Genomic DNA, 14,366 nt, shown 5'->3' on the forward strand with positions numbered 1-14,366 from the left:
AACTGCAGCCCTGGTGTAATATTTTAAATGAAACAGAAAGATTAGAGGGAATGAATTATTCCAACCCATATTTCTGGTGAGACGCTACGCTTTACCTGCAGTCAGGCACTTTCACACCGAGAGACTGAAGCCTCTGAAGCACGATAACTGCCTGCTGGCAAGATCTTTTAAGGTCAGCATGATGAGCTGCCACTTCTTTTACATGCTGCTTGCAAATAGCAACCTCGTCCGGCAACATTATCCCAGTAAGAGTGCACAGAAAGGACCAATGTACATCTTAAACTCCGGCTAACACAGTAAACGACAGCTCAGCTTGACTCAGAATGAGGCGCACGTGTTTCTGAATCTGTTACAGCTGACTTACATCATTCACTCCATCTGACAAGACGAGCGAGCTGGCTGCTCAGAGGGAAAGGAGGGCAGAGAGAGAGCAGAGGTTGCCTAGCAACTGCATCAAAAGGTTCGCTTGGGGAGGGAGACACAAACTCCACCAATGGAGAGAGAAGAGACGGTCAAACAATAGTCTAACGAGGTGTGGATTGACAAGCAGTTTACGGACCAACTGATGCAATGATTAAATTTTGTGCCGAACACATAATAAAACCTGATCATTTATTTCCTTTGTGGTCCTCAGAGTCTTGGTGTGTGTTTGAATGTGTGGATACATCAAATACAATCGTTCATGAGGCACCTCTACCCTCATCATGTTTAATTTCTACAGTCATTTTCTGCTATTTGTGCTTATCTGCTTTATCCTGGTGCATGCTGGGACAGGCTCCTGCTTCCCACAACACTAAACAGGGTAAGCGATGCTGAATATAGATCCGACCTGCCAACACTCCCATTTTTCCCGGGTTTCTCCTGCATTTCAGGGCCGTCTCCCTGCACCTCCCGTCGTGTTGTTTCTCCTGGGAAACTCTTGTAATTTGTACGGCGTGAGAGAAACAGCAGAAGTGCTGTGAGGAAGTAAACACAGGTTCTGGCTGCAGATCAAATGTCCCTGTGTGTTCAAAGTCACCATCAATGCATGACCTGGATTTCAAGCTTCTCGCTTTCTTTTCCATCCCTGGGGTCTTCATTGCCTCTGTGTGTGTGTGTGTGTGTGTGTGTGAGAGAGAGAGGGAGGGACTCAAGTTGTACTGTAGGAAAGAAGAGTATCAGTAAACCAAGAACACAATGGACAAGAATGAGAGAGAGAGAGAGAGAGAGAGAGAGAGAGAGAGAGTGGGGCTATGACAGTCAGAAAAGACTGCTTTTTTCTGTATTTAGCTGAAACGAAATGTTCAAATCTCACACACACATTCTCCTGTTAGTGTGTTACTGTGTGTGAATGGAGGACTTGAGCTTGTGTGTTTGTGTAGTCTGTCCTCCTCCAGGACTCCTTGCTGGGAAGGAGGTCGTGTGGCTCAGGTCTGTTTGGCGACACCTAAATGTATAATTTTGTCATGCTGATTGTCCATTATGTAATTCTATGTTTTTCGCCTGTGAAAGTGTCTGTTGGGGAGTTTTTCTTATAAATGCGAAGGTTTGAGGATACAAGGTGTCGTATGCTGTACGGAAAGGCAAATTTGTTGTTTGTGATACTGGACTAAATTAATAAAATTGGCTGCTTCTCTTTGGTGAAAGAACTCAAAATGTGACCATTTCTGCAAACACACATGAATGAAAAAACTCATCACATCTTGCTTCAAAACTACACCTGAGAAATTTGTACCCGTCAGATAATCAAAACATTCAAATAATTGTTGCAACATTTTTAATTAAGAAGCTTTCAAAAGGTGTTGCTCTTACAGTCATGAATGTCAGTATTTACAGTCGTTGACAACCTCCGTTTGTGTTTGTGTATTTCGTCTTATTAGTTACAACTTATTAATTATAATTAGGTTACATTCTCCTGGCAGATATGTGGCTGCTCAGTGCAGAAGTGCTTTGGAAATACTTTGATGCTTGGTTTTACTGTTTGCCCATTAAGTTTTGATGAATAAAGACTTATGTGTGCTGTATATAAAAGATTTACAACCAGTGTCACGTTTATGTTGCCTGGTCTAAATTCAGTCCCATTTTCCGTCTCCTTCTAAGTGATGCTTTACTACTCAAACTCGTGATGTTTTCCATCAGGGTCAAGGACATCTTTTTTTTTCAGTATGCACCAACAATTCCTGTCAAAATGACCTTGAAATTAAATGAATTCAGCAAGTTATGACTAGAAATGAGGCAAAAACATGAGGGGAAAACACTGGCTTGACAGCACAGAAAAAATGCTAAATGCATAACATTTTAGTTTACAGGCCAGACGTGCAGAAGTTTTCCATCTGTTCACACACTGTGTTTTAACCTTAAACATGAAGATAACAGAGCGTGCCAGGAGTAACACTGAGTAAATACAGACTGACCTATATGTTTTCTCTCATAGACCAAACAAAATGCAGGCAGAGGTGGGGAGGTTGTTTACAGCTGCTCTGCAGGACAATTATGCAAAAAGAAGTCTGCAGGACGGCAGGCAGAAACGTGAACACACATGCACGTGCGACGCGGCAGCTGCAGCAGGTTTTAACAGGGAAGTGTCTCAGATGCCATTCTTGTATCAGGGAAGGACATTTACGACAAGCGCTTAAGTCTAATACACACACAGCAGATACAAAAATAGACATAATTCAAAGAATATTTCCCCTGCACTGCAGTGCAAAGCTACCCATCCTTCATTGTCACTTCAAAGCATCTCCATTGTAGGAAAACCCCGCCCACAGCGGGCCTGTTTGGAATCTGTTTCCAGACTGCTACGCTGAGAGTATATGACCTAAATTCTGGCTTGTTTACCTCAAACCTGCTCTCCTAATTATAGTCGAAACACACCCTGTAGAGCAGAAACATGCAGTTCAACCATGGCACGAGAGGAGGGTAAACAGTAGTTAACGACTGCAAAATAAACCAGAAACGTGAGAGATGAATTCAGGTAAAGAGAGACGAGGGTGGAGAGGTGGAGGGGGGAAGGAAATGTTTGATGTCTGCATGTGAGGGTGCCACATGAACAAAATAAGCTCTGTATGAAAACATATAGGCGGGTTGCAGGGTTTAGGCTCATTACACCCCAAACAAGCCCCCCTCTTTTCTTTTGATCGCCAGGCTCATTTGCTCGCCTCGGTCCCCGCTGATCCGCTCCCACTGGCCTTGATGCTGCAGAGCCAGACAGAGCTGCATCTGTGATTTCATACAGTAACTCGCACACACCCCGGCCACACACTCCAACACACCAGCAGCTCTGCTGTGTTCAGTTTATTTGAAGTCAGCAAACGGTGATGTTCAATCTCATTGCTGCCATGACAGGGAAACATCACCGACGCTCATCCTGCCACATCAGCACAGGTTTCCAGCAGTTCTCAGGAGAAGCCAAACAGGCTGTAGGCTGTGTGTTTTTTCAAAAACAGTCAAATACATGTGCAGAGCTTCCACTCCCAAAGAAGAAAAACCCGCCTGAGAAAATATTTACTATTAACTGCAACCCAGATTCTCCAGTGAGTTCCAAAATACACAACGCATTTGGCCCATCGGAAATGTGCACGCCATGGAAATAACGTATCCATTTTCTCAGAGTACAGTCCAGATGGGTCAGGCCTGCGCGTTTAAAAGCTTCAACGTTTGATCATTTTTCACAACTGAAAACAACACGTGAGTGAAAACACAGAGGTGGTAGTATTTTTTGATTCATTATGGCCTATTTGGGCAACGTGACTGTTCATGCTCACTGGGCATGTACCAGTTATCTATGTCGAATTAACCGCTGGTAGTCGAGGCTCATAAATGTGTTTGGGTTGATGTTGTTTCATAGGTTGTTTGCAGTCATGTGACGTAAAATTTAGACAGAAGGCCGGAAGTGAAAAACGCAACAGACGAGATGGAGGAAAGTTCTTACTTTGATAGAACAGAAAATCAGATCATATGTTGGATGTGACTCTTATGTTGTGAAGATGAGCGTTTTTTCAACTCAACTGAAAGATTTGCTGCTATTTCTACTCATTCAGACATCGCTCTACACTAGAGACCAAATGAAAGCCGATAAAAGAATGGAGGCATCTTGTGAATTCAGCGACTTAATGGTGACAAAAAGACTCCAGGAAGTCGCTGCTCGTGACAAATACCGCGACACATAACACCCTGTAAAACCACAAATGACTGTTTTTACACTTTGTGTTTTGTACATATTCAGCAAACACTGTTAATTATTGAGCTTTATGGGGATTTTGTTACTTTTGGACATAGCCCAGCTTGCCGTTTTCCCCTCTTTATAGACTTTATGTTAAGCTGTGCTAACTATGTGCTGGTTGTAGACAGACCTGCAATTTGCAGTTACCATCTGTGAGTCCTGATGTGCTTTTTATTGACACTGGACGCACAAATCACAATGTGGAACAGTAAGCATCATGTTTTTTGTTTTTTTTTTACCATTTCTGGTAATTACAAACAGCATTACCAGTTAAAAGTTAGCATTAGCATTCATCAGGCAGAAGTTAGAGAAATGTTTTATCTATGTCACAATATTGAAAACATGCTTTATGCTACAGTAGGTTGAACACAGTTTTGTCTTTTGTGCTTTAATCAGTTTATTTCTCTTTACTTTGGGAGTTGTGTCATTTCTGTCACGACTCTGCAACATATTCTCCATTAATAAAATCTGTTTTTGATCAGTTTTACAACAGTAATCTAATCAAACTGCTGCACACAGCTTTATGAGACGAGGATGACACTGACATCTGATTTCTAATGAAAGACTTGTGTTGGCTTCATATAACAGTGTGACCCTGGATACGAGACAGTGGAGGACAGGCGGGGGAAAAATGATTAATTCAGCGGGTGGTCCTTTGGTGAACTGAGTCACTTATTACCTGGTCAATGATTGGCTGCATTTTATAGACACTCGGAACACGTTACAAACTTGAATCAATATTGTGTTTCTCAAAAAGCAGGAGTTCACAGTACGTCACAGGAAGGCACAAAATAAGAAGCATGAATCATACAGAATGAGGAGGGGGAGAAAGCAGGAAGCAGAACAGAAAAAGGTTTAAAATAAAATATGTCAATATGAGGGTTCAGCTCCAGAGGGATCAACATATATGCAGCAGCGGTGGAGGAGGCATTCAGACCCTTTACTGAAGAAAAAGCACTGACACCACACTATAAAAATACAAGTCCTGCAAGTACCACGGTACTAAAAGTAGGCAGAAAAATGGCCCCTGGGACATTTATACTATTATATTTCATTTTCATTTCATATTTCTGCAACTAATGACTATTTCCATTATCAGATTTTTATTTTCTCCATTAACTGATCGATTGTTTGGTTTGTACAAATTCAGAAATAGTTAGAATGCTGTCACAATTACCCAGCACTCAAAGTGACACTTCACAATGCTCGTTTAGTCCAACGGACAGTCCAAACTTTAAAACTATTAAAAGTAAATAGAAATAATTCAAAGCAAAAGCAGTAAATCCACAATTTTGAGAAGCTGGAAGCATAACATGTTTTTACTTATCAATGTAGCTGCCAATTCATTTTCTCTCGATAAACTAATTATTTAATCAATGTATTCATGTATTCAGTTCAACTTGTACTTACTGTTGGGTAGTTTAATTTAAAAACAAAATATCATATTTTATAAGTTTGGATGTTTGGAAGGAGTCAAATAAATGTAGTGAAGTAAAGATGAATATTTCCCTCTGACATGTAGTGGATTATAAGAAGAGAGTGTATAAGAGAGTCAAGGACCTCAAAGTAGTTTTCATTGACAGGAGGTGATAATCATTTCACCTCATATCTATTTTTTTTTACATTTTTGTCCAAAACCAAAGCATTTCCATACGAGTGGTGCACCTTTCAGATGATGGCAGACATTTCAACAAAACCAACGAATCCTGGAGCCACATTTACCTAAACTGGTTCAATTGTTTCCTGAGAAATGAGGTGTAGCAGTGCTGTGCACCCAGCCCCCACCCTCTCCAGCTATGTGACCCACTTTGACTGCCAGACTCAAGGACTGCTGAAAGATATGAGTGTGAGTGTGTGTTTGTGTGTGCAGTCTCTCCACCCTTAAATGCATAATGAAGAGCCTAAAGTGTGCCACCACAAAACACAAAAGATATCAATCTGTAAAAATACAGAAAAAGAATAACTCGAAATCAAAATTAAATAATACATATAAATAAGAAGAATATTCTAAGATACAAAACACAACAGTGGAAATTCATGAAATTTAATAAATCAGAGAAAATGAATAAATAATGTTTGCAGACAGCAGAAATCTATCAGTGTGTGTCGAAGAGAAAACGGGTGTTGTAGCTCTAACATGAAAACAGATGTTTTCTTTTTAAATAGTTTTGTATAAGACTGCAGCTAATGATTATTTCGTAATGCTTGTGTTGTCAGAGCAACAGCCCGAACCTCAAGATTATGACAAAAACAGCAGATCCGTACCCTAAGAAGCTGAAACCTTAAAATTCCAATTATCAAACCATTATTAAAGAAGTTAATTGCCAATTGCCAATTATGGCCTAATTATTTCAGCTAACTTTCTTTTCTTCTCATTGTGTTTTCTATGTAAAAACAGGTGTAGTGCAGTAAAAAGCACATCGTTTCCCTCTGATTTCCAGTGGAGTAGAAGTAGAAAGTGGCATGAGAAACAAAATTCTCAAGTGATGTACAAATATCTAAAATGTGTACTTAGGTAGAGTACTTGAGTAAATGTACTTATTTACAAAGCTCCTCTGGCTATAAGCAATGATCTGAATAAGCAGCAATGTTTAAATGCAGTCCAGGAGCCAAACCTGAACCAAACTCCTGCAGCTGAAATGCAGATAAAGTTCCTGAGTTCCTAGAATGTTTCCTGGATTCCTGGAAGTTTCTGTGGACCACAGGGGGCGACCAGAAACCAGATCAATACACAACCACACACACACGGACTGGACTCATGCCAGAGCGAGGAGTAACTTGTGACCCTGATTTGCACTCTGCTTTTTCAAACGTGACATCTATCTGACATCGACGGTTTGCCCTGCAAGACGTTAATCTGTTCTCACTGTGACCTCACACGCAATGCAGCCAACGACAGACACCGCGATGAGTCAGATTCAGTATAACTTCCCCTCACTCATCCAACTTTCAACAACAGCGACTCATCAGGTGTAGGTGTCGAAATGTGTTGTTAAAACAACTGAAAGTTCAAGCTCTGCAGTCGGGGAGCTGATCCTCTGTCTGTTTTCACTTCAGAAGAATCTTAATTCAAAGTCCTCTCACTCACTTCGTTCTCCAGAGCTTTCAACTGCATGTCATGATCAGCGGTGGGAGTTTGTGAAGCTGTCATGGAGATGGACAGAAACAGAGGTTACATTTTTCATATTAAAGGAAAAGTTTGACATATGCTTATTTAGTACAATGAAGCCAGGCGATAATTAGCTGAGCTAAACTCACTAATTACAATTGCTCCTGATTCTAGCTCCATGTTGAGGACTCAGACATATGTATCGACCTGCTCGTTCAACTCAAAAATGAAGAAATTGCACTCTATTTCTCACAATATCGCAGTGCCTTGAATCTTTTCACTTAAAAAAAAAAAAACCCTTAAAACTGCTGTGCTTATTTTGATGCAAAGCTCATGCTTAGCAGGCTTGGCATGCTGGCTCGCATTGTTTTTCTCTCTGTGTGGTTGCTCATCATTAAGTTGCCTCCTCCCATTTGGTGAGAAACTTTATGAAAAACATTAACTTTTGCCTGTTTGGCAGGTACTCCATTCCCCAGGTTCAAACTTGCTCTTGTTTTTCTTGTTTTATTGGCAGGTGCCATCTGAGTGAATGACTGCTCATCAGTAGATGGTACAACTAATGTTCTACATACTGCCACCTGCTGTACTGGAGGGGAATGTGTCGCATCAAACAGGCACTTATACCTCCCATCAACATTATGACCAACCTTCTTTTTATTTACAAAGGTTGAAAATACGTGAGTGTCCCGGAAAAATCTGAGGGTTGACAGGTCCACATTAGAGAGTCCCAGGATCAAGTGCAGGGACAGAAGACTGAGGCCAAGGCATTTTAAGTCTAACAACGCAGAACCTAATAGAAATAAGGGATTCAACAATATCATTAACTGAACTACATCAGTTATAAAAATGGTTTAAAAGTGAAGCTGTCATAAGTCCGTCAATCCAAAACATCTCATTTTGGGAAAGCCTGCAGGGGTCAGGAGTTGGGTTTGGGTTTTGGGCGATAAAGTGGCAGCTCATCTTTGCTTTGTCCTGACGATTTGTGCTCCCAGCACTTCTTTGTTTTGGTCTTGTGGTGGTTACGTAGCTCCAGCTCGCTTCATATTGTGCTGCAGTGTTGAGACACAAAACCAGAGGGCTGGTTTAGCAGCTAACCGCCGCTGTTTTACTGACCAACCACTAGTTAAACAAAGCAGCCGCAGACAAAAGCAGCACAATGAAGGCAAGCCTGAAACCCCGAGAGAACGCAAGAACGAAGGGCAAAGGGCACACACACACACTTACAGTATGTGTGAAGGCAAAGATACACACACACACACACACACACACACATCACATGCACTCACACGTGGGGAAAAGCCCAAAGTGTACATGCAGAAGCAGCAAAAATAAGCCACAGAAAGTCATGCACACACTTTTTTCTCTTCAAGTGTGTGAGTGTGTGTGTGTCTGGCCCCACATTGTTAGTGAATTAATGTAGACAATAAAAAGACTCAGGCCGGCAAGATGAATGTGTTTGTGTGACAGAAGCTGCTTTGATGAGGGTCTCTGTGGTAGCCGAGGTCCAGCCTTCTTCTCTACAATAACAACATTCCTCACTTCCAGAGTATCTCCTCTTTCCAGGGTTCCTACACATTTTCAGGGCATATTAGAGCTACATCAGCAGCTACGTAAAATAAATTTGCAGCTAGGTTACGTTAAGTGGGAGGCTATCCACGGACAGTACAGGCATTGTTAAAATCAACTTTATTTTCAATTCCAGAGATCAAGCATCTTTGGATGATTTTACACTTAAATGTTGACTCAAATAAAATGACACTGCAGCTTCGACCACATTCAGCCATTTTTCAGCCGAGGATTTAACAGTTTTTGACATGCTATTGGAAACGGTGTCTGAAATTCAGGCTCTGTGGGGGTGTTTGACTGATATTTGAGAGCCAGCGTTGCTAGGAAACCCACCTTTTTCAGCAAGCCCACATGGTGTTAGCTGTCAACAGTTAGCCATTTAAACGAATCCCTTTACGACGCTGAAATTTTCTGCTGTCACTTAAGAAAATTCACTTCTTCTTCTTTTTGATAAATACAACTTGACCAAATAAGTACACAAGCAAAAACAAACCAAGATACTAGCACTTTTCTTAGCAAATGTAAATTTTAATTTCAGTTAGACTTGAAATAACCTTAGGTGGCCTCAGTGTTGCTGTCTCTCCCTCCATCCTTTGCTAACACGACCTTATCCGATAACCGTGACAGATCCAGACGTGACGTGTTTTTGCATTGTAATACGTGCAGCTCCATTTTTGTTTTCTGAGTCTGGAGCACTCAAACAATTAGCTGAAAGCAGCTAAAAGCTGAGCGTAGCTGCAAAGGCGGTTGTTGATTCTCAGCGGGATTGTCAGTACTTACAAGCTCTTCACATACATTGAGTGTTAATATGAAAATATCACTTAGTGCATCTTTAAGGCTGATTAAAGGTAACTGTAAAGGAATTCGAGGGGTTTTCAAAGCTCCACGTAAGCTTCAAAATAAGATGACTGCAGTAGAGATGAACAGGTATGTAAAAAGTCTGAGCTTTACCTATCGGCTGGGATGTTTTTAACCTGAATGGATTTAGCATTTTAATGTAAAAAAAACAAACAAACAAAAAACTTTAATTTCTTGATCTTCTGCATCATTTGAATATTCTTCCTTAAGGAATTCCATCATGAATATCCAAAAGCTCGGCAGACACAAACACATGATGAAGGAATATCTGTGTAGATCAATTATGTTGTTCCTCACTACAGCTGGTTATGTTTGTGTATGTGTGTATATATTCATGTTTGTACTTAGCCTTGAATCTGTTTTGCGACCATTAGTCAGAAAATGTATATGCGTGGGACGTGTCAATAAGAGCCAGACTGAATCATCATCAACGACTAAAGAGCTCCAATTATACTTATTTTTATGTGTGTGTGTTTGGGATAAACATGCTGGAAAATGGTTTCTTTTTGGCCAACTAGACCTGCCACAGAAAAGCCCAAAACTGTTTGAAGACTGCTGAGTCTCTCTTTCAGACTGCCAAGGTCAAACACACACACACACACACACACACACACACACACACACACACACACACACACACACACACACACACACACACACACACACACACACACACGTTCAAACACAATCACATTGCTGCTTTCTGGTTTGTGTGTTTGCAGCTGTGTGAATGACTCTCTGTGCACCTGTGGTGGCGCTCGCAGGTGATGCCAACCCACAGCAGAGAAACTGGGTCAGCACTTGGCAAGCCGAGGACACACAGACGCGCACAGACACACACACACACACACACACACACACACACACACACACACACACACACACACACACACACAGACCTTTTGATCCTGTTTCATCCTCCGTTCAGATGGTGTCAGAGCTCAGGCAATGATTCACGAAAGGAAGGGACTGTTTGTTTATCTGAACACTGACATAACGCCCTCTCTTGGCCCAGAACCTGAACCGTAACACTTCCAGGCCTAACCTTTACTCTGACCTTTACCTGAGTCTAACTCTAGTCCTAACCCTTACAGAGCCCTTTGAGGAACTGAGGACCAACCGGAATGTCCTCCCTTTCCAAAAACATCATCACTCTCATGTCTAAAACCCTAACTGGTCTCCACAAGGAGGAGGTGCAAGAGTGTACACACATGCACAAAATATCTATATAATGAACACATCAATGAAGCTGATGAGATAAAACATTGAATATATTGAGCATTTGTCAAAAAGAATTAGCAAGTTATCACATTCTGTTTTATTTATGTTTTACACTTCAGCTTTTTTGGAATTGGTTGTATGAAAAGTGCTGAATGCCACAAATTCTCTTAAATCGCTCTTCATGCTGCACAGGTAAAAATACTGCGTCTTCTTTTAATCTGGGTATACTGAACCATCTCATGCTAATCAACAATATAAGTTATAACTGAACATTTTGCTTTGACAATGGCACTACAGTGATCTGTTTGGTATCTTACGGAAAATCCACACTGAAATTCTTGGAAATCTCTCGGAAACGGTCTCATTAGGAACCCTCCAGACAGGCTTTGACCAAAGTTCACCTATAGGCTTCATCCAAGGGTTTGTGGTAGACGGTCAAGAAAATCACCTCTTCCTGGAAACTACGGATAAATACCACACTGTGCATTGTCTGCTCGTTATTTCCCTTGCCAGCAAACAACAAGGTCTGTATGAAGTTTGTATCTTGATTGACACCAACAGCCACAACACTGACACTCTGTGGGAACAGAATCCACATCCAGTTTCAGGGGAGATACGATGGAAAACAGTCAAGTGAGGACAGTGGTAAGAACCTCAGAGGGGTGGGTGAGGTGAAGGCAAGTTCACCTGGTGTATTCTGAAAGTTCAGCAGTTGTTCACAAACCGCTCTGGACACACAGAGGACAGTGTTTGTCCTGATTACATCGTTGTCCTCCTGTTTGGGTGCATGAGGACAACCAATCACACCTAGAAATCCATGCCCCCCCCCCTTCCTCAGCAACCTGTTGATAACTGTGGCACCTCTGAGGTAATATTTAGCTTGGTTATTTGTGTGCATGTGTGTGTGTTTGGGGGGCAATAGTGAAATGAAACATTCCTCATCTGGATGTGAAAGAGGACCTCCATGAATGATATGCAAGTGCGTGTGTGTGTGTGTGTGTGGGTTGAGGGAGCGACACTGCATCTCTTCTTGTCGTGCTGTGGATGTTTTAAGAAACAGCCTCACATCAGGCTCACAATTAGTTCAGAAAATATACTTGAAGTACACCCACCCACCCACCATGCAGAATGGTATATTTCAGAATAATGTATATCATAATAATGGATTATACTTACTGATGCATTAATGTGTTCATCACTTCAATGTTGCAGTGAGTAACTAGAGTTCATTTTAATTAAACACCGCTGGTTACCTTATCCTCAGCACTGAGAGTATGTCATCATTTATCTGTTGATCATGTTTTGTATTAATAATCTGAAAGGATGAAAAAGTAATATATTATATTATATAATATATAAATACAGGATAGTAAAAAGTACAATATTTCCCTCTGAAATGTAGAGGAGTAAAAGTACAAAGAAGAAGAAAATAGAAATACTCAGGCAAAGTACAGGTACCTCAGAACTGTACTTACATACAGTACATGACCAAATGTACTTAGTTATTTTCCACCACTGATTACTGCCTGTAGTTGCAAAACAAATGAGAAATTGCAGCCATTGGAAATTCCCTTGTTCTCTCCTAGCTGTTTTCATGTTTAAAGTCTCCACCTTTGCCCTGAAGTGTCGTTCCAAGACCTACATTAATTTTTGTGTTGCAGAATAAACAAGATGAGAAACTTAATGTCGCACTTGTGTGACCACCTAAATCAAAAGGACATCCCAGGCAGCACCGGAGACATAAGTCAGGTGAGGACGTATAAGCGGCATGAACAGACGAACCGAGCCAGATGTCTAACGGTGCATTGAGATGGAATGAGAAAGTCAGAGGTTGCATGAAAACATACGAACTCACAGTTTACTGTGACAACACAACATGTTGTCACAGTAAACTGCAACATCAGTTTTACCCAGATGAAACGTACTTTAATGGAACCACCTGTTGGTTACCTCACAGATTTGAAACTTGGTTTGAGGGTAATCAGTTTGGAGAGTTTTTTGTAAATTTCATTAAAACTGTGTAATGAGCCTGAACTGTTTTATATATTCTTATGCCTGATGTGTTCAGGGACACTCTGAAAGCTGGATATCAGCTGTTGAACAGCAGTCTCAGATATAATCTGTGAGTTTAAATGTCGGTTGTGAATCATGGTGAGGTCTGCCGCTAAGCCCCCGTCCACAGCCTAGCGTCAATGTTACAATTTCTGATTTGAATCACTAATAACCTGTTTTGCTTTGACCCAACTAAAACTCCCAAAACCACACATGTGGCATGTTGTATGTGGCAACCTGACAATGTTATGACAGTGATTGCGTTTACATGCTCATGGGTATCCTGGTAATGAGTCTTATCTTGTTTTCAGGATTCGCTGTATACACGATCATAACCAGGTTTCTGTCTGCCTGCAGGTGTGTCTTGATTTCTCACCACCTCAGTCACTATGTTCTTTACCAACAAAGCATGTTCAGAAACCTGGATCAGGTGTCGACATGCTACAGCTGTACTCCAAACCTGGATAAGACTTGGAGGAAGCCAGTTATCTGTTGCACATGTCAACTTGATATTGTGGATCAATGCACGTAGTTAGTAGGAAAATGAAGGTGTTTTTCTAAACAGAAGGTGTGAAGGTGCACAGGTGCTGTCTCCTGCCACAGAAGATGTAAATATTGTCAATACAACTTCGCCACCAAAATTTTCTACGATTTCAGTCCATCAAATCGTCATGTGCTCTATATAAAAAGGCCTTTACCTTTAATCTCTTCTGTTTGTAAAGCTACTGTAAAAACTTGAGAAGTCTACAACTTGACCCTAACATGCAGCACAGACCAATCAGGCTGCCTGCAGACATACACGAGCTTTCCTTCGTGTGATGGCGCTTTAGGCGCTTCGGTTTCACTAGGGCAGACAAAGAGCTATTGTGGCTGCCGACTAACATGTAGATGACACTGCTCACAAACTGTTAGCCATAAGCTCAAATGGCAGAGGTGTGTGTGTGTGTGTGTGTGTGTGTGTGTGTGTGTGTGTGTGTGTGTGTGTGTGTGTGTGTGTGTGTGTGTGTATCTTTTGGGAGTGATAAATGACACCCAGAGTGATCACTGAAAGTAGCAGGGGTGAGCACATGGCGTGAGAAGAGCTAATTAATGTACACCGACCAGCTAACCAAAGTTCTTCTTTGTTTCTCGCTTTCTTCAAATTACTCAAGTCTGACAAAAAGCAAACACAGTTGTCAGTAAAAATAGCCAAATATTAACTCAACAAATTAACTAATAATCAATGAAATACATTTAGAATGAGCTTCAAAACCAAAATCACAAACGTTTAACACAATACCTGTGTGATATCTACATTTATGGGCACTTAATGTGTAGAACTTTAACCCTGAACTAACTCCAGACTTTATCAACCAAAGT

This window comes from Chaetodon trifascialis, chromosome 12 (genome assembly GCF_039877785.1).
Source record: "Chaetodon trifascialis isolate fChaTrf1 chromosome 12, fChaTrf1.hap1, whole genome shotgun sequence".
Taxonomy (NCBI): Eukaryota; Metazoa; Chordata; class Actinopteri; order Chaetodontiformes; family Chaetodontidae; genus Chaetodon; species Chaetodon trifascialis.